At 53.1% G+C, this 18,711-nt stretch overlaps 1 long non-coding RNA gene across 1 annotated transcript; it reads right to left on the reverse strand.

Moving 5' to 3' along the window:
* Window positions 1-843: 843 nt before the first annotated feature.
* On the reverse strand, window positions 844-10,846 carry LOC147116949 (uncharacterized). The gene is made up of 2 exons (XR_015078267.1): window positions 10,373-10,846; window positions 844-1,411 (listed from the first exon to the last, which is right to left on the reverse strand). It is a non-coding gene; the product is annotated as an uncharacterized LOC147116949 (long non-coding RNA).
* Between the last annotated feature and the right edge of the window lie 7,865 nt (window positions 10,847-18,711).

Raw genomic sequence — 18,711 nt, forward strand, 5'->3', positions numbered from 1 at the left:
GTAAGGGTATTAAAGGTTACAGAACCAAGGCGGGTAGATGGAGTTAAAATACAGATCAGTCATGATCTAACTGAATGGCGGAACAGGCTCGAGGGGCTGAATGGCCTCCTCCTGTTCCTATGCGCCTATCCTTCCATTGGCAGGATAGGCGCACCAATGTCAGTGTTCTCGCTCAGGCCAACATCCCCAGCATCGAAGCTTTGACCACCCTCGATCAGCTCCGATGGACGGGTCACACTGTCCGCATGCCCGATACGAGACTCCCAAAACAAGCGTTCTACTCGGAGCTCCGACACGGCAAGAAAGTCCCAGGTGGGCAGAGGAAACGCTTCAAGGACATCCTCAAAGCCTCCTTGAAAAAGTGTAACATCCCCACCGACACCTGGGAATCCCTGGCCCAAGACCGCACAAAGTGGAGGAGAAGCATCCGGGAAGGCGCCGAACCCCTCGAGTCTCTTCGCCGGGAGCAAGTGGAAGCCAAGCGCAAACAGCACAAGGAGCGCACGTCAACCCAAGCACCCCACCCACCCACCCCTTCAACCACCGTCTGCCCCACCTGTGACAGAGACTGTAGGTCCCGCATTGGACGCATCAGTCACCTGCGAACTCATTTTTAATGTGGAAGCAAGTCATCCTCGGTTCCCGAGGGACTGCCGAAGAAGAAGAGGATCTTCCTAACAAAAAAAATGTCAGGCTCAGAAAAAGACCCAGGTGCCAATTGATTGATCCCAAATCCTCCCACCTACCTTCTTACCCTATCCCTCGAGCCCATCTCTCTTGTACCGAAACCTTGCAGTTTTAAGATTCGAACCTGAGATTTTTTCGAGACAACAACGCACGAGCTCCGCTTAAAAAGTTACTTTACTATAAGCAGATTTAAAACTACAGTTTGAGCAATACACCAACAATGTCACAAGAGAGTATACATACAACCACCCGCGAACGATCAGTTCGTCGTTGATTGTAGGTCCTCGTAGGCGGGCTGACTGGCCAGGCTTTCTCTTCCGACTGCAGTGCTGATATTTCACAGTCACCGTCTTTTATACAGCTCGAGTTCTTTTCAGTAAATCTCCATCACTCTGGCTGCTGCAAAGGGGGCATTCCCTCCTTTCCCTGATGTGGTAGGAGTCGGTCGAGTTGGCATTCTTCCATTGTGTACGTATCCTGAGTCCACCAGCTATTGTCAGCTATTAATGCCTTTATCCCCTTATCAGACCTTGAGGTCACTTAAACAATGTCTGAGAGGGTTGCAAAGTTTGCAGAAGTGATCAGCAAACCATTAGGTCACTTTACACATTGTGCAAAGGTTTGGTAATTAACGGTTTGTTTCCTCATTTCCAGACACAGGCGTCTTGATTGTAGCTCTGTGGACCCCACTCAACCTAATATCATTATCTGGTCTTATTAGTACCTGTAGTTGAAAAATAACATGGTTATTCTCAGAATGTTTCAGATCAGCAAGTCGAAAGAGGTTTACCCATGGACACTGCTCTCAGCTTCTCAAGGCATGCTGGTAATTTTGGTCGAGTATTAACTCATTACAGACTGCGACCCTGTCTGACACTCTCCAGACTTGCCTCTACTGTCCGCTTCAATGGCCTTCCCTAAGAAAGAAAGACTTGCATTTATACGGCGTCCTTCACGACCTCATGACATCCCAAAGTGCTTTACTGCTAATGAAATACTTTTGAAGTGCAGTCACCGTTGTAATGTAGGAAATGCCACAGCCAATTGGTGCACAGCAAGCTCCCACACACAGCAGCGTGATAATGACCAGATAATCTGGTTCTAGTCATTATTCCACAAGGTTGAAAACATAAGAAAGCGTGGACTGGGAAAAAAAGCCATGAAGCCAGCAAACCCCCATTCCCTTTACTGCACGGTATACAAGTTGCATTGTCACGCCTTCTTACCTTATTTAAGTTGCCTGAGGGAGACGGTTAATCAGTTCAAGGAGCTAAAATTGTGAATGCCCTCCAGATAATTTCTCCTAAATAATGTGCCATTTAGCGCTCCATAAAACAACTTGCTCATCTCTGCCTAAATTTACCCTGTTACTTTCAATCCCATTTCTAAAAATAGAACTTGCATTTATATAAGCGCCTTTCACGACCCCAGGACGTCCCAAAGCGCTTTACAGCCAATGAAGTACTTTATGAAGTGTAGTCACTGTTGTAGTGTAGGAAACGCGGCAGCCAAATTTCCCACAGCAAGCTCCTACAAATAGCAATCTGTTAATGACTAGATAATCTGTTTTTAGTGATGTTGGTTGAGGGATAAATGTTGGCCAGGACACCAGGGTGAACTCTCTTGCTCTTCTTCAATTTTTTACGTCCACCTGAGAGGCCAGCCGGGGCCTCGGTTTAACGTCTCATCTGAAAGACGGCACCTCCGACAGTGCCGCACTCCCTCAGCACTGCACTGGAGTGTCAGCCTAGATTTTGTACTCAGGTCTCTGGAGTGCGACTTGAACCCACAAAGTTCTGCCTTCTACCCAGATAACCATCCCACAAAGAGTTTATCAGTTTTGACATTGACTGTCTCTGATGAAGGCGTATTCTGCACAGCAAGTAGTTTGGAGGAAAAATTTCTACAAATCACTAGCCCCACATGAAGCTCAACTATTTTGTATTTGCACAATAACAAAATACTGCGGATGCTGGAAATCTGAAATAACCACAGAAAATGCTGGAAACACTCAGCAGGTCAGGCAGCATCTGCGGAGTGAGAAACAGAAGCACCCTTCCTGTAACGGCTGCAGTGGCACTTCCCTCTGCTCGCCACCCGAGGGCAGTTTTTGAGGCCTCGGTGCACTGCTGCCGTGCCTTCTGGGCCCCTCTTCTCACCTGTTTCTCGAGTAATTGTTCTCATCAGAGTAATTAGGCTAGTTAATAAAAGTTGTTCAGTTTTGTCCCTCTTTTAAAGGACCAAGTAAATTAACCAAATAAACTGTAAATAAACCTCTAAAACTTTAAATAATCCTTAGCAAATCAAATTAAAATTTGGTTGTCCAATCCAATTATGCACTCCAGTCCCCACGGCGCCCACCGGTCACGGAAGTGCTCGAGTGCGCCGGTGGACACCACGTGCTCCATCTCCAGGGCCACCCGGGCGCGAACATGGCCGCGGAAGAGAGAGAGGCAATCTGGCTGGACGACCCCCTCGACCGCCCGCTGCTTGGACCAATTGATGGCTTTTTTAGCCAGGCCCAGGAGCAGACCCACGAGGAGGTCCTCCAACCTGCCCGCTCCCCTCCGCACCGGGTGACCGTAGATCAAGAGCGTGGGACTGAAGTGCAACCAAAAATCGAGGAGCAGCCCCTTCAAATAATGGAAGAGGGGCTGCAACCTCTCACATTCAACATATATGTGAAAAACGGACTCCTCCAGACCGCAGAACAAACAGGCGGTCTGGGAGTCCGTGAACCTACTTAACAATATATTGCACGGGACAGCTCCGTGCAACACCCTCCAGGCCAAGTCCCCAATAGAGCAAGGGAGGACTCCCGCATAGAGAGCCCTCCATTGGGGACCTCCGCCTCCGCCGGAAGGCAAGACGGCACGCCACGGCGTGTCCGGGCGGTAGGCGAAGATGACAAAGTGGAAAGTGTGCAGGAGCAGCCCGTACAGGAAACCCCTCCATGCGGAATGAAAAGGCACGGAGGGTATTTCCTCGAGACGGCTCAAGTTGTGAGGCGCCGGTTCCCGAGGGGGGTTTCGGGGCTGGGAAACCCCGTCCGAACGGGGTAAAGCTCGGACGGGATCGCCCCACGTGCTTGAGCCGCCTCGATACACCTCGTGGCGCCGGGGCACAGCGTCGCTTTCATCGACTCGATGGCATTGACCGCGAGCCGGACGTTGGCCCAAGACATGCGCCGCGCCAACTCCTCCGGCGCCATCCAGCCCGCTCCTCCGCCATCGAGCAGATCCCCGACTCTAGTCACCTTGCCAGGCACAGCCCTGCGTTCCGCCAGCCACCCGAACCCGCGGACGTGGAGGTGCGGATTCCTGAACAGCGGCTCCCGAAGGACAGCCGCCATTCCTGACGGGGGAGAGCTCCGCCTGGAAGCGATGTAGTTCCAAACCCATAGCAGTTCCTGGTAGAAGACAGGCAGCTCCCGCAGGCTGGCACGCGTGCCGCCCACTTTCACAAACAGGAGCTGCATGTCGTAATTGAGGCCGTGCAGCTGGCGGAAAAAATACGTCGCCAGCGCACACCATCTCGGAGGATTCTCGACGTACAGGTATCTCTGCAGCGTCTGAAGACGGAAAGTCGCAGCCTGGGTGCGAAAGCACACCAGCGCCTGACCGCCCTCCCTAAGCGGGAGACTCAGAACCGCGGCAGAGACCCAGTGCATCCTTTTGTCCCAGAAGAAGTCGATGAGCTTCTTCTGTATCTTGGCGACAAAAGCAGGGGGAGGGATCAGAGTGACCAACCGGTACCACAACATGGCGGCCACCAGTTGGTTTATGACCAGCGCTCGACCCCTGTAGGACAACACTCGGAGCAGTCCTGTCCAGCGTCCTAAGCGAGTGGCGACTTTGGCCTTCAACTTGTGCCAGTTCGCCGGCCAGGCGTCCTCGGCAGGGCAGAGGTAGACTCCCAAGTAGAGGAGGTGCGTAGTGCTCCAGGCGAAGGGCCTGAACTCCTCCGGCAGGGAGTCCACCCGCCACTGACCCACCAGGAGTCCGGAACATTTCTCCCAGTTGATCTTGGCGGAGGATGCGTCCGAGTAAATCTGCTGGCATTCCCGCATCCTCCGCAAGTCAGTGGGATCCGTGACCGTGAGGAGCACGTCATCGGCGTAAGCCGAGAGGACCACCTCCACGCCCGGCCCTTGCAGAGCCAGTCCCGTCAACCTCTTCCGCAAGAGGCGCAGGAAAGGCTCTACGCAAATGGCGTATAACTGACCGGACATGGGGCATCCCTGACGCACCCCCCTCCCAAAGTGAAGGGGCACCGTCAAGGACCCGTTAACTTTAATCAGACACTCTGCAGCAGCGTACAGAAGTCGGATCCGGGCGACAAAATGCGTCCCGAACCTGAATGCGCGCAGAGTCCCGAAGAGATACTCATGATCCACCCTGTCGAACGCCTTCTCCTGGTCCAGGGAAAGGAAGGTGACCGACAGACCAGCCCTCTGGGAATGGTGGACCAGGTCCCGGATCAGATGGATGTTATCGTGGATAGACCGGCCCGGGACCGCGTAGGACTGGTCGGGGTGGATCATGTGGGTCAGCACGGCGCCAAGGCGAGCAGACATGACCCTGGCAAAAATTTTATAGTCCGTGCTGAGGGAGACCGGGCGCCAGTTCTTGAGGCGGAGATCGCCCTTCTTAGGCAGCAGGACAATAACCGCCCTGCACCAAGAGAGGGACATCTCCCCGGTCGCCCAACTTTCCCCCAGGACACGCGCATAGTCGCCCCCCAAGACGTCCCAGAATGCCCTGTGGAACTCCACGGTCAGCCCGTCCAGCCCCGGGGACTTTCCCCTGGAGAGCTGGCGGAGGGCGCCGGTCAGCTCCTCCAGACTCAGGAGCGTCCAATTTTTCGGCGCCCTCCAGGCTGACCTTCGGCAGGTCCTCCCACAAAACTCTGCGCGCATCCTCGCTGGACGGATCCGGAGAGAACAGAGCCCCGTAATAGGCGCGGGCCTCCGCGCGGATTCCCTCCAGATCTGAGACCAGAGATCCGTCGTCGGCCAGCAGCTCCAAGAGCTGCTTACGGACCCCCCGTCTTTTTTCCAGCGAGTAGAAGAAGAGGGAGCCGCGGTCCAGGTCCCGCAGGAACTGGATCTGCGACCTCACGTACGCGCCTCGGGACCAGACGAGCTGCAGGTCCTTCAGCGCGCCCTTCTTCCCTTCGTACACCTTCCGGAGGGCTGGGTCCTTGACGACTTGACCGAGACGAGACTACAGGTCGAGCATCTCCTTCTCCAACCGCCCGACCCGGGCCTCCCGCCTCTTGGTCGACCCCTTCGCGTACTCCTGACAGAAGAGACGGACGTGAGCCTTGCCCACGTCCCACCATAGCCTCAAGGAGGGGAAGCCCCCCCGCTTCCTTCTCCAGTCGGCCCAGAACCGACGAAACGAATCCTGGAACCGCGCGTCCTCCAGCAGCAGGTTGTTAAAATGCCAGTATGTGGACCCCCACTGCGCGCGCAGCGGAACGAGCTCCGCCCACACCAGGTGGTGGTACGTGCATGGCACCGGCCACATGGAAGCCGCCGGAACACAGGAGACGTACGCCCGGGAAATATAAAGGTGGTCGATTCTGGACCATCCTCCTCCAGACCTCACGCTAGTGAAGGCGCTGGAGATGTCGCCAGACATCCACCAAGTCGAAGGACTCGACCAGGTCCCTCAACTTCTCCATCGCCGCCGGGCATCGCTGGGGGGCCGAACGGTCCCTCGCCTCGAGGGTGCAGTTAAAATCCCCCCCGAGGATGACGCACTCGCCCGCGTCGATGGAGCCCAGAAGAGCGGACACTTCTTCAAAGAAGCGCACTTGCTGTGCACCGGCCTGAGGGGCGTACACGTTCACTAGATGGAGCGGCACGCCCCCCAGGCGAACAGTGACCTGGAGCAAGCGGCCCGGCACGTGCTCCTTGACCCCCAAGATCTCCGGCTGAAAATGCGGGGCCAGCAAGATAGCCACCTCGCTGGAAACGTGACTCATGCTGACCCCTCCTTGCCACTCCAGGAGCCACGTGGCCTTGTCTCCCGGAACGGTGTGGGTTTCTTGCAGGAAGCACACCGCATACTTCCCGTCCCGAAGGACCGAAAGGTTATTAAATCTGCGGCGAGCCTCCCTGCTGCCGTTGATGTTGAGGCTGGCTATGGTTATCTTCATCTCAGAAGCATAGTGCAACCTCTACCTACAACTAACAGGGGGAGGGAGCGCAGCCGCTAGTCGACCGCCACTCCCTCAGCAGCCCTGTGAGGAACGACCTGAGCCGACGCAGCTCGAGCGGGCTCACGTCCGCGTCCGCGCCCATGGTCTTGACGGCGGTGCGGACCGACCCGATGAGCAGCGCCAGCTCCGACCACCTGGCGAGGGCCAGCCGGGTCTTGTTTTGACGACCCTGGCGCACGGCCACAAAATCCCGGAGTTCCCTGACGGGAATGAGGGGAGACTCGGCGAGGGGCACGAGGTCATCCATCGCCTCGTCGGCGATGGAATCCAACTCGTCCTCCGCGCCCATCACCGAGTCCCCATCCTCCTCCGGGGGGTCGTCACCGGTGGCCGACCCATCCGTCGCGCAGTGCGCAGCGAACGGCTCGGCCGCAACGGCCGGCCCCGCCTCTGCCCGGATCCCACCCCCAGGATCGGTGGCAGAGGATTCCTCCCCGGGCTCCTCTGGGGGCGCCGGGCCAGAAGACGGCGGCGGTTCGGAGCCCCCCTCCGCCTCAGACGCCGGAACAGCCGGAGAAATCGGAGAAAAAACGAATCCAAAATCCTCCAGGACGTCCGGCGCTGGAGACACAGTCAGAGGGCCTTCATCTTCCCCGCCACCGGCCTCCGACCCAGCAGATGGGGTGTCTTCAGCTAAAACCTCGACCAGGTCGAGCAGCCCCTGGGAAATGTCCGGGTCGCTTTGCGCGAGCTCACTTTCCTCGAACTCGCCCGACCCAGACCCCAGGTCGCCCGACCCGTCGAGGGGTAGTGGCACCGAAAGAAGATCTATTTCTGCCGCGGGTTGTTCCGCGACCCCCCCCACGGGCAGGGTCTCGTCCCCATCCCCGGGAGGCATGTGCTGGACAGACACATCTGCCTCAGCCTCCCGAGGGACAGGCGACCCCTGCCGATCGCCGGTGATGGTGACAGCGGTGGGGGGGGGGGGGGCGCAGTACCCGCGGCGGGCGACGACTCCCCCTGTTCGGAGGGACCTTCCTCCTCCCGGTCCTCCTCCTCTTCCAGGGGGTCGCGCCTTCTTTTTAGCACGGAGGGAGCAAGGGAGACCTCCATGCCTGCAGGGGCCTCCTCCTCTGCTCCCTCCGGCGGAGCAGGTTTGTCGGGTCCCTCAGGCCCGAGCCCGGCCGCAGGTATTAACGTTTCCGCCTCGGCGGTTGCGACCACAGGCTCGGGTATGAGGTCCCTCCCACCCTCGTCTGCCCCGACCAACTCCGCGATGAGCGCGGGTGTCAGGGGCTCCAGATTCAAGGGCTCGCCCTCCGTGGGGGGACCCACCCTAAGGTGTTTGGCTTTCCCCCGCGCCTTCCTTCCGCCCGGACGCACTCCCACCCCCCCGCCGGAGGCCTTGATGGCATCGGCCTCCGACGACGACCACGCATCGGTTGTTTGGGGGGCGCGGCCAGACCCGGGGAGAGGAGCGGCGGCGGCGCCAGCCTCGGCCACGCCAGATGATCTGGCGGCCTTGGAGGCGGGGCAGTTCTTTCTGATGTGCCCCACCTCCTTGCAGGCGTGGCACCGCACACCGTCCGACGTCCAGAAGACGCGGTAAGCGGTCCCCTCATGGAGGACGACAAAAGCCCTGTCGGTGTCCTCCTCCCGCGCCAGCTAAATAAAGGCCTGGCGCCGGAAGGAGAAGACGTGTCGAAGGCTGGCTTCCCGGAAGCCGAGCGGGACGGGTGTAATCCCCAACCTCACCTCCCCAAGTTGGTGCAAGTGGGGGAGGAGGAGCTCACCAGGAATATAGGGCGGGACGTTGGAAATCACGATCCTCCGCGCGGTGGCCTCAAGAGGATCCACCGGCAGGAAGGTCCCGCCCACGGTGAGCCCCTTGGCGATGGCCAGGGACACCGCCCGCTCCGACCCCAGGAAGAACACAGCCTTCCCGTACATTTTTGAGGCGGTGAGGATGGCTGAAGGGCCGACAACCCCAGCCATGGCCTTTACGCACGCCTCAATTGTCATGGTGGGATGGGTGTAGCTCTTCACCCCAAGCTTTTCTGTAATTAGTTTGAAAGGTGACGGGGCAGCAGAAGAAGCGGGAGCAGCTGTGGCTGTGACTCCCACATAAGTCCTGGCTGGCCCCGTCACTGGCGAAGATGCAGACGCCATTATGGGGTGGTTTTTTTAAAGAAGAGCTACACCCACCCCAAGTCACAGGCCTGAAGAATGTTAAAATGGCCTCAGGTTGTTTTTTTAAAGTCCTCCCTTGAGCAGAGGGAGCTGTTAAATTAAAGGCCCACCTCTCCCCTTGTTGATTGGAATTGGGAGAGGGGCCTTCTCCCCTCTGCTCAAGCGACAATTAATAAAAGTTAAAAAAGAGGTGCCTCTTGAGAGAGACAAAGAGAGAGACAAAGAGAGAGAGGGGGGTGGGAAGGAGGGAGGCCGCAAAGGCAGGGGCGCCACTCAGGATGGTAGGTGGGTGGGTGTCGGCAGGGGTGCACTCCCCGATGGAAAAAATAAAGGCCTAGAAATTGGGTTTTGGCTTAGCCAGGGCTTTAGCGCCAGAAGTTAGTGCCGGCGCTAAGTCCCCTGCGCGCGCCAAAAATTCAGTGGCGCCGCGCCCAAACGGCTGCCGGCGCTACTGAAGGGTCTTTGCGGCGGTACATCGGCGCTAACTGCCGTTTCGCGCCGCAATTCCGGCGCTGCGGCACCCGATGTGGTGCGGCAGGCTGGGGACGTGCAGGCCTCCTCCTCCCGTTAAGGAGGAGCTGCCTGCACCCGGCCGCGGCCCGCGCAAATCAGCTTAAAAATGAGCCCGGCACCTCGGACAAGTGCCGGGCTTGCATCTGTTCCGGGGGGGGGGGGGGGGGCGGGGAGAAGTCCGGGGAGGGAGCTGCGGGCAGGCGGCCGGCGGGAAAGTGGCCGGCCGCCGCGGGGCCTTTAATGCGCCGGCGCAAACTGGAGTAAGGCACCTCTGCCAGAACGTTGCTTGCGGCTGCCACGGGCGAGGCGGCCGCAACTCAATTTCGGAGTTCGGGCGGGTTACCACGGCAACCGGGACGCTGCGCACACCGATGACGTCATCGGTGCTGGCGCAGCGCTACCGGTGCAACGCCGATTTAGGGCCCCAGGGAATTTTTAAACTGGCCATAACTCTGGCGCTAGTCCCTCTAGCGCCTCAAAAGCGGCGCTAAGGCTAGTGAATTTCTAGGCCAAAGTCTCTGTTGGTGGTCTTCAGGCAGGGGGAGAAGATGTCTTCGCCTGGGAAAGCTGGAGAATGCCCAGGCTCAGCCCTACACCAGGTCTTCACGATGTAATAAAAGGCTTCACCTAGGCAGCTCCAGCTGACCCAGGCCAGGCAATGGAAGGGGTGCTTATTAGTGGTGTGTGTGGCCTAGTATACTACAAGAGCCACACACTCACACACACAGACACCCCTTGGTCTTCCGGCCGGTCTTTTTTCCTCCCCCCACCTACAATACAAAGTCTTTTGGGGAATACACCAAATGACACCCACCTGCAGATGGTCAGTAAAAAGAAGTTGTTCTACCCTCCTTCCAAGCAGTTGGTGCCGATGCTGTTTCTCTCCCCTCTCCTGGAATGGAGGCCAATTTGGGGAGGCAGTGGTGGAAAGGCCTCTCCTCTTGCAGATGTTGGCCTTTTTTCTTTTTTCTTTTTTCCTCTCTCCTCTCTTCTCCTCTCTCCTCTCTCCTCTCTCCTCTCTCCTCCTCTCTCCTCTTCAGGCACCTCAGTTGTGGATGTTGCTGCTGGTTGATGGTAGTGGTGGCCTGGGGTCTCTCCTTCCCCTCCACTCCCTGGTCAAGGCGACCACCACTTTCCACTCTCCTTCTGCACAACCAGCACCACAGAGAGCAAGGCAGAGAATGAATAAAGTTGTTCAGTTTTGTCCTTGTCTTGTTTCTCTGCCTTCTGGCCTCACCTGTGTGTTGTTAATGTATTTGTCTCCTGTCTCATTTGATTAATTATGTCACGTGACCACTCTGGCTTTATTTAAGCTTCCTGTTGCCTGTCCTCTTTGCTCAGTCCTGGGTTCGCCTGCCTGCAAATAACAGCTCTTGCTGTGTCTCTGGTGTTCTCAAGTCTCTGTGTTTTCGAGTCTCAACTGAATCTCCTTTCGAGTGTTACCCTGTTTCTATGTTCTCGAGTCTCAAGGAAGCATCTTTCAAGTTCTACCTGGTCTCGAGTCCTTGGATAGGTTTCCTGCACTTGGGTCCACTACCGAAAACCCTAGCATAACGGCCCCGTGAATGCACGGCCCCGTGACACTTCTCTCACCTTCACATGGTCCATCTCTGACTCTTCCCTTCCCTTCCTCGACTTCTCTGTCTCCATTTCTGGGGATAGGCTATCGACGAACATCCACTATAAACCCACCGACTCCCACAGCTACCTGGACTACACTTCCTCCCACCCCGCTTCCTGTAAGGACTCTATTCCATTCTCCCAGTTTCTCTGTCTCCGCTGCATCTGCTCTGATGATGCCACCTTCCACACCAGTGCTTCTGACATGTCTTCCTTTTTCCTCAACCAAGGATTCCCCTCTACCGTGGTTGACACGGCCCTCGACCGTGTTCGTTCCATTTCCTGCACTTCTGCTCTCACCCCTTCCCCTCCCTCCCAGAACCACGATAGGGTTCCCCTTGTCCTCAACTTTCACCCCACCAGCCTCCACATTCAACGGATCATCCTCCGCCATTTCCACCACCTCCAACGTGATCCCACCATCAAACACATCTTCCCCTCTTCCCCTTCAGCATTGCGAAGGGATCTCTCTCTCATCGATACACTGGTCCACTCCTCAATTACCCCCAACACCACTTCCCCTTCGCCCGGCACCTTCCCGTGCAAGCGCAGGAGACACCTGCCTTTTTACCTCCTCCCTTCCCAATGACCGGGGCCCCAAACACCCCTTCCAGGTGAAACAGTGATTTACTTGTACTTCTTACAGTTTAGTATACTGTATTCGCTGCTCACGATGCAGTCTCCTCTACACTGGGGAGACCAAACGCAGCTTTGCAGAACACCACCGTTCAGTCCGTAAGCCTGACCCTGAGCTTCCGGTTGCCTGTCACTTTAATTCTCCGCACCACTCCCACTCTGATCTCTCTGTCCTCGGCCTCTTACACTGTTCCAACGAAGCTCAACATAAGCTCGCTGAACACCACCTCATCTTTCGATTAGGCACTTTACAGCCTTCTGGACTGAACATCGAGTTCAACAATTTCAGACTAAAACCTCGGCCCTTATATTTTTTTCCATTTTTTTCTCATAAGGTAGCTGTTGATGATTCTGCCATTGCCATTTACACCTCATCTAGACTCATCTTTTGTTTCTTAACTTGTCCTATTACCTTCTCCTTTTGCCTTGTACCATCATCCCTTTTGTCAGTCAATCTCTCCTGCCTTCCATCCTATCACAGACATTCCCTTTCTTTCCTCCCTCCCCTCCTCCCCTTTCCCTGGCCCCTGCACTTGCTTAAAAATCTGTTATTTCTCTAACCTTTTCCAGTTCTGACGAACGGTCATCAACCTGAAATGTTAACTCTATTTCTCTCTCCTCGATGCTGCCTGACCTATTTTGTACTTGTGTCTTCTTATGTGATCACAACTGATGTCTAGGTGAAAAAAAAGCTACTTACATCAAGTTATCCATTCCTTTCACCATTGTAAAGATCTGGGTTACATTGCCTCTCAATCTCTTTCCTCCAATGAATACAATTTTAGTTCTATCAGCCCATGATTTTAATTTGGAGTTTTAAGTCCCAGGATCATATTGCAATTCTTCTCGGAACCCTCTCCGATGCACCCATTTCCTTTCGAAGGCAAGGTGCCAGCAGCATTCCAAATGTGGCCACACCATTCAGTTATAAACAACTTGAATGACCTGTTTTGATTTGTGATTAACATTACGAATTGTAATTTGTAATTACGATTAAGATAAGATTGAGATTATCTGATGACCTGATTTACCTTGTATGTAACAGCCTCACACTGACGAAATACGTCAGTATATGAACAACGTCTCAGCAATGACATCAAATTTCCCCTTTTCCATATTCCTCAATGGAAAAGCATCCATTATATACACACGCCCCTTATTTCCTGAAGAAATATGCATTAACTTACAACTTCTCAACATTAAACTCTATTTCCCATTCCTTACCCCTTCTGCTTAATTTGTCCAGATTTATTTCCAAACTTTCGGCCTCTCCTACACAGGACACTTGACTACATAGCTTGGCATCGTCAGCTAATTTTATAACATTGCACTCGCAGTACCTACTTCCATATAGGTTATGACCAATATAAAAAAAACAGGCTCTTGTGAAACTCTTGCCCTCAGGTCCACTTCTCTTCATTTATCATCTTCTTCTGCCTTCTATTGCTTACCCGATTTTCTATCCATATCAGCCCGGAATTTGCGGTCCCGATGACGGTGAACTGGCAGCATTCGCCGTCATTCCGTCTTTGAAACTGACCGCAACTTCGGGATTTAGTGCATGCGCAGCCTAACGTGGAAATCCCGAAGTCACGGTCTGTCATTCACTGCTCCGACACAGGCTGCGCTGTGCTCTCCACCTCCCCACTACCCCCCCCCCCCACCCCCCACCCAACCACAGAGCCAGCAATCAGTGAAATCTCTCAAATCAGGGAAACTGACGAAAACTTTGACTCTTCCGCAGTAATACCACTGTTAAATTCCCCACTAAAAGTTAGACCCAAAGGGATTAGGTGTAACCGGGGTTTTAACACCGTATTGACTGCTAAACAAAGGTTATGGACCTGAAAAACGAATTTTAATTTTGTACATTGTCAAATTTATCCATTTTAATAAAAATTAAAAATTTTAAGAAACTTTTAAAATAATATATATATTTTTTTAAAGTTTGTTTATCTTTATTTCAGGTTTGCCTTTTCCCCCATGTGAGAGCCCCAATCTTTGTTTTGCTCTCTCTAACATTTTTAAAAAGTTAGAATTTCAGGAGCTTCTTCACTTCCTGGTTTGCTGTCGGTGAGAATTCTGCGTTTTGATTGGCTGCTTAGACAGCTTGTTGACGTCACAGCAGCTCGCACTAGGGGATTCCCACTGTACTACGTTGATTTCAACTACGCCTCGGAAGCCCGAAATTCTCGATGCGGAGATCGCGAGACCTTTGTGCGAAGCTTACTTCGGGGCCAGCGGCGACCGCCTTTGCTTCGCCGCTGACCGCAAATTCCGCGCCATCGTTATTTTGCCAGCAATGTCACACACATTTACCTTCTTTAAAAGCCTCAGATGGGGAACTTTATCAAATACCTTCTGGAAATCTAATATAGTACGTCCACTGTATATCCCTTATTGATTAATTTCATAGCTTTCTGAAAGAATTTTAGTAATTAGTGAGGTGACCTGTTGTTTCTAAAACCGCGTTGACCTCCCCTTGTAGCTATTATACACTTTAGATGAACATCTTATACATTACTGTCCAGCATTTCCCCAACTATAGATGTCAGACTAACTGGCCTATAATTAGCTGCCTCATGTCACACTCCTTACTTGAATATTGGGACTATGTGGGTAATCTTCCAGTCCTCAGGATCAACCCTGTATTTATGGAACTCTTGAAAATATCAACAATAGCCCTGTCTATTTCCTCTCTCATTTCTTAAAATGGTATACAAACAACAAAAGTACAGTAACTTATATTTATATGGTATCTTTCAGATAAGAAACATCCCATGGTGCTTCATAGGAGAAGCTATGATCGCTGAGCAGCAATTAAGGGAGAGATTAGGGACGGTAACTAAAAACATGGTTGAGGATAAAGAAGAGATTTAGGGAGAGAGTTCCCGAAAGCAGGATTGTGATGGCTGAAGATTCTCCCACAGATGGTGGATCACAGTTCAGTGCAGTACAGAGGGAGCGCTGCACTGTTGCAGATGCTGTCTTTGGATGAGACATTAAACCGAGGCCCTAAAAGATTCCACGGCCACCATTTTTTAGAAGATCAGGGGAGTCCTCCCCGGTGTCCTGCCCAATATTAATCCCGCAACCAGTATCACTAAAACAGATGATCTGGTAATTATCACATTGCTATTTGTGGGACCTTGCTATGCGCAAATTGACTGCCACGTTTCCTACATTACAACAGTGACTACACTTCAAAAGTACTTCATTGGCTGTTGAGCGCTTTGGGACATCCTAAGGTCCTGAGAGTCTCTATGTAAATGGAAGCCTTTCTTTTCTTTCTTTAATGGCGGGGTGGTAACATACCATAGGCAAGTGTTGGTAGAGAAAAAGTTGCATATCGGGACATAGGGCTGGAGAAGATTGCAAAGCTGGGGTGGAGTAAGGCCATGTGAGGATTTGAAGACAAGGACATAGATTCCGATATCCATATGGTGGAGGTGGTGGAGATATTGAATTTAGCAAGGACAGAGTGATGGGTGTGCGAGACATTGTGCAGAATATGAAGCACATCAGCGAGTTCTGGATGAGCTGGAATTTATGTAGAGTGGATCTGGAGATGCCACCAAGAAATTGGAGAAATTGAGCTAGAGGGTAATAAAGGAATGGGGAAGGTTTCCACGGAGATACGGATGAGGTTGGGGGATAGGATGACAATATTCCGGAGGTGGAAGAAGCAGTTTTGGTGATAGACCAGATATGGAGTTTGGAGCGAAGCAGGACTCATGACACGGTGATTGCAGAGTGCTGGGTTCAGTCCGAGTGAGCAGCCAGGGAAGGGGACAGAATCAGTGCTTGAGCCGTGAAATTTTAAGCAAAACACAACGGGCTGGATTTTGAGGTAAGAATAACGGTGAGGCTGGCCGGGCCATTGACTTTGATCCTACCAATGGTGGGCTTAGGGAAGATCTGGCATATCCAAGACAGGTGCCTATTTTGGGTTCCACCAGGACCACTCAGCTCCAAACCTCATTACAACTATGGTGCAAGTATGGACCAAAGAGCTGAATTCCAGTGGTGAGGTGAGAGTGCCTTCCCTTGACATCAAGGCAGCATTTGACCGAGTGAGGCATCAAGGAGCCCTAGTAAAGCTAAAGTCAATGGGAATCAGGGTGAAAACTCTCCACTGGCTGGAGTCATACCTAGCACAAAGGAAGATGGTTGTGGTTTTTGGAGGCCAATCATCACAGCCACAGGACATCATTGCAGGAGTTCCTCAGGGCAGTGTCCTAGGCCCAACCATCTTCAGCTGCTTTATCAATGATCTTCCCTCCAACATAAGGTCAGAAGTGGGGATGTTCGCTTATGATTGTACAGTGTTCAGCTCCATTCACAACTCCTCAGATAATGAAGCTGTCCATGCCCACATGCAGGAAGACCTGAACAACATCCAGGCTTGGGTGGATCAGTGGCAAGTAACATTCGTGGCACACAAGTACCAGGCAATGACTATCTCCAACAAGGGAGAGTCTAACCACCACCCCTTGACATTCAATGACATTACCATCACCAAATCCCCTACCATCAACATCCTGGGGGGTCACCATTGATCAGAAACTTAACTGGTCCAGCCACATAAATACTGTGGCTACAAGAGCAGGTCAGAGGCTGGGTATTCTGCGGTGAGTGTCTCACCTCCTGACTCCCCAAAGTCTTTCCACCATTTACAAGGCACAAGTCAGGAGAGTGATGGAATACTCTCCACTTGCCTGGATGAATGTCGCTCCAACAACACTCAAGAAGCTCAACACTATCCAGGACAAAGCAGCCCACTTGATTGGCACCCCATCCACCACCTTAAACATTCACTCCCTCCATCACCGGCGTACTGTGGCTGCAGTGTGTACCATCTACAAGATGCACTGCAGCAACTCGCCAAGGCTTATTCGGCAGCATCTCCCAAACCCGCGATGTCTACCACCTAGAAGGACAAGGGCAGCAGGCACATGGGAACACCATCACCTCCAAGTTCCCCTCCAAGTCACACACCATCCTGACTTGGAAATATATCGCCGTTCCTTCATCATCGCTGGGTCAAAATCCTGGAACTCCCTCCCTAACAGCACTGTGGGAGTACCTTCACCACACGGACTGCAGCGGTTCAAGAAGGCGGCTCACCACTGTTGTGTATGTACCTTTAAGAGAATAACTGGTCTCAAACTGCAGTACCGGCAGTGACCACCCCTGTATAAAAGGCGCTAGTAAGCCTCTGTAGTTTCAGTTTCCCGATTGACTTGTTTTGTTCAACTCCTGCTGTCCGTGTCTCAATCATACACGGACATAATACTGGCGACGAGCAGATACGAACTTACCTACAGTCTGCACCACCTCCTGGGATCCATTCCTGAAGCGAAGTGAGCAGAGGTTGAGGCCAGAAGGAAGAAAGAAGCAGTAGAAACGGGCGTCGACCGTGGGCATCCACCCCTGAATCAGCGGAGTTGAAGATTGCTGGAGAGGCTGTCGAGAGCGGGGCCTGGTTCCTGTCGACGGTGCTTCAGCGAATCGGGCTGGTGGCAGGTAGTACACTGATCCCTCCTGGGCTGCGGCGGTCTAGAACTCGAGCGGGTGGCTTGCAACGGGGCCGAGCAGCGTTGTCGGGAAGAGGAAAGAGAGAGAGGGTGGAGCACACAGGGCGCGGCCGGTGCTACGAAGCCGGGCAGCGTACGGACCCGAGAAGAGGGAGGCAAGAGTCCCACAGGGTTGTTCCACGACGGGAAAATAATTTAAAAAAAAAGAAATATTAAACGCGCAGGAAACCACGAGGAGCTGCAGGTTGCAACGGAAACTGCGGAAAGCAGCGCTAGCAACAGCGGGGAAGAAGGCAAAGCGCGGGAGGGGCCATCTTAATCAGCGGGGAAGAAGGCAAAGCGCGGGAGGCGCCATTTTAGATTTTCAAGATGCCGAAGACTGGCTGTATCACTGCCTTTGATAATACAATAGAGGACTGGACCACGTATGTGGAAAGAGTCGAGGTATATTGCGAGGCAAACGAAATAGCCGATGAGAAAAAGGCATCGGTATTGCTAAACTTAATGGGCGCTAGAACGTATGGCCTATTGCGGGACCTGATTACTCCAGCCAAACCGAAGGCGAAGAGTTTTAACGAAATTGTTGCTGTCCTACAGGAACACCTAAACCCTGCACCGCTGTTGATAGCAGAAAGATTTAAATTCCACAGGAGAACTCAGCATAAAGATGAGAGCAATGCTGAGTACCTTACGGAACTACGCAAGCTATCAAAGCACTGCCAGTTCAGAGCAGGACTGGCAGATACCCTACGGGACAAATTTGTCTGTGGACTCCTGAGTGAAGGATCACAGAAGAAGTTACTCTCAGAGAAAGAACTGACGCTAGATAAGGCTTTCAGCCTGGCAGTAGCATACGAAGCAGCAGCCAGGGGAGCTGCGGAAATACAACAAAAGCCACAGGAATACGGCACCCACGCAATGACACAGGGATTTGCAAAATGTTATCGCTGCGGCAGAACTAACCATGACCAGAAGGACTGCTGGTCCAAGGACAAAATATGCAGGCAATGCGGAAAGATGGGACACATTGCACGAGTTTGCAGGTCTGGGAAGAAGACCAGCGACAACAAAAAGGCTACTAAGGAACCGTACAAGAAAGTACAAAAGATGACGGACAGTAGTTCCGAAGACCAGATGAGCGATAGTGAATCTGGGAACAAGAGACTAAGCTGTCTCAAACTTCACAATGTAATCGCAAAAGAGGATCACCGAACCATTTGGGTCACCCTCACGATAGCAGGGTCCCAAGTTAAAATGGAATTGGATACAGGATCAGCGCTAACCATCATGAATCGACGAGACTACGAGCGGCTATTCTCACACATACCCTTGACAGAGACATCCATCGTCTTGACGACGT

This window comes from Somniosus microcephalus, chromosome 5 (genome assembly GCF_052327205.1).
Source record: "Somniosus microcephalus isolate GS21.2 chromosome 5, FLI_Smic_1.0, whole genome shotgun sequence".
NCBI classification, from domain to species: domain Eukaryota; kingdom Metazoa; phylum Chordata; class Chondrichthyes; order Squaliformes; family Somniosidae; genus Somniosus; species Somniosus microcephalus.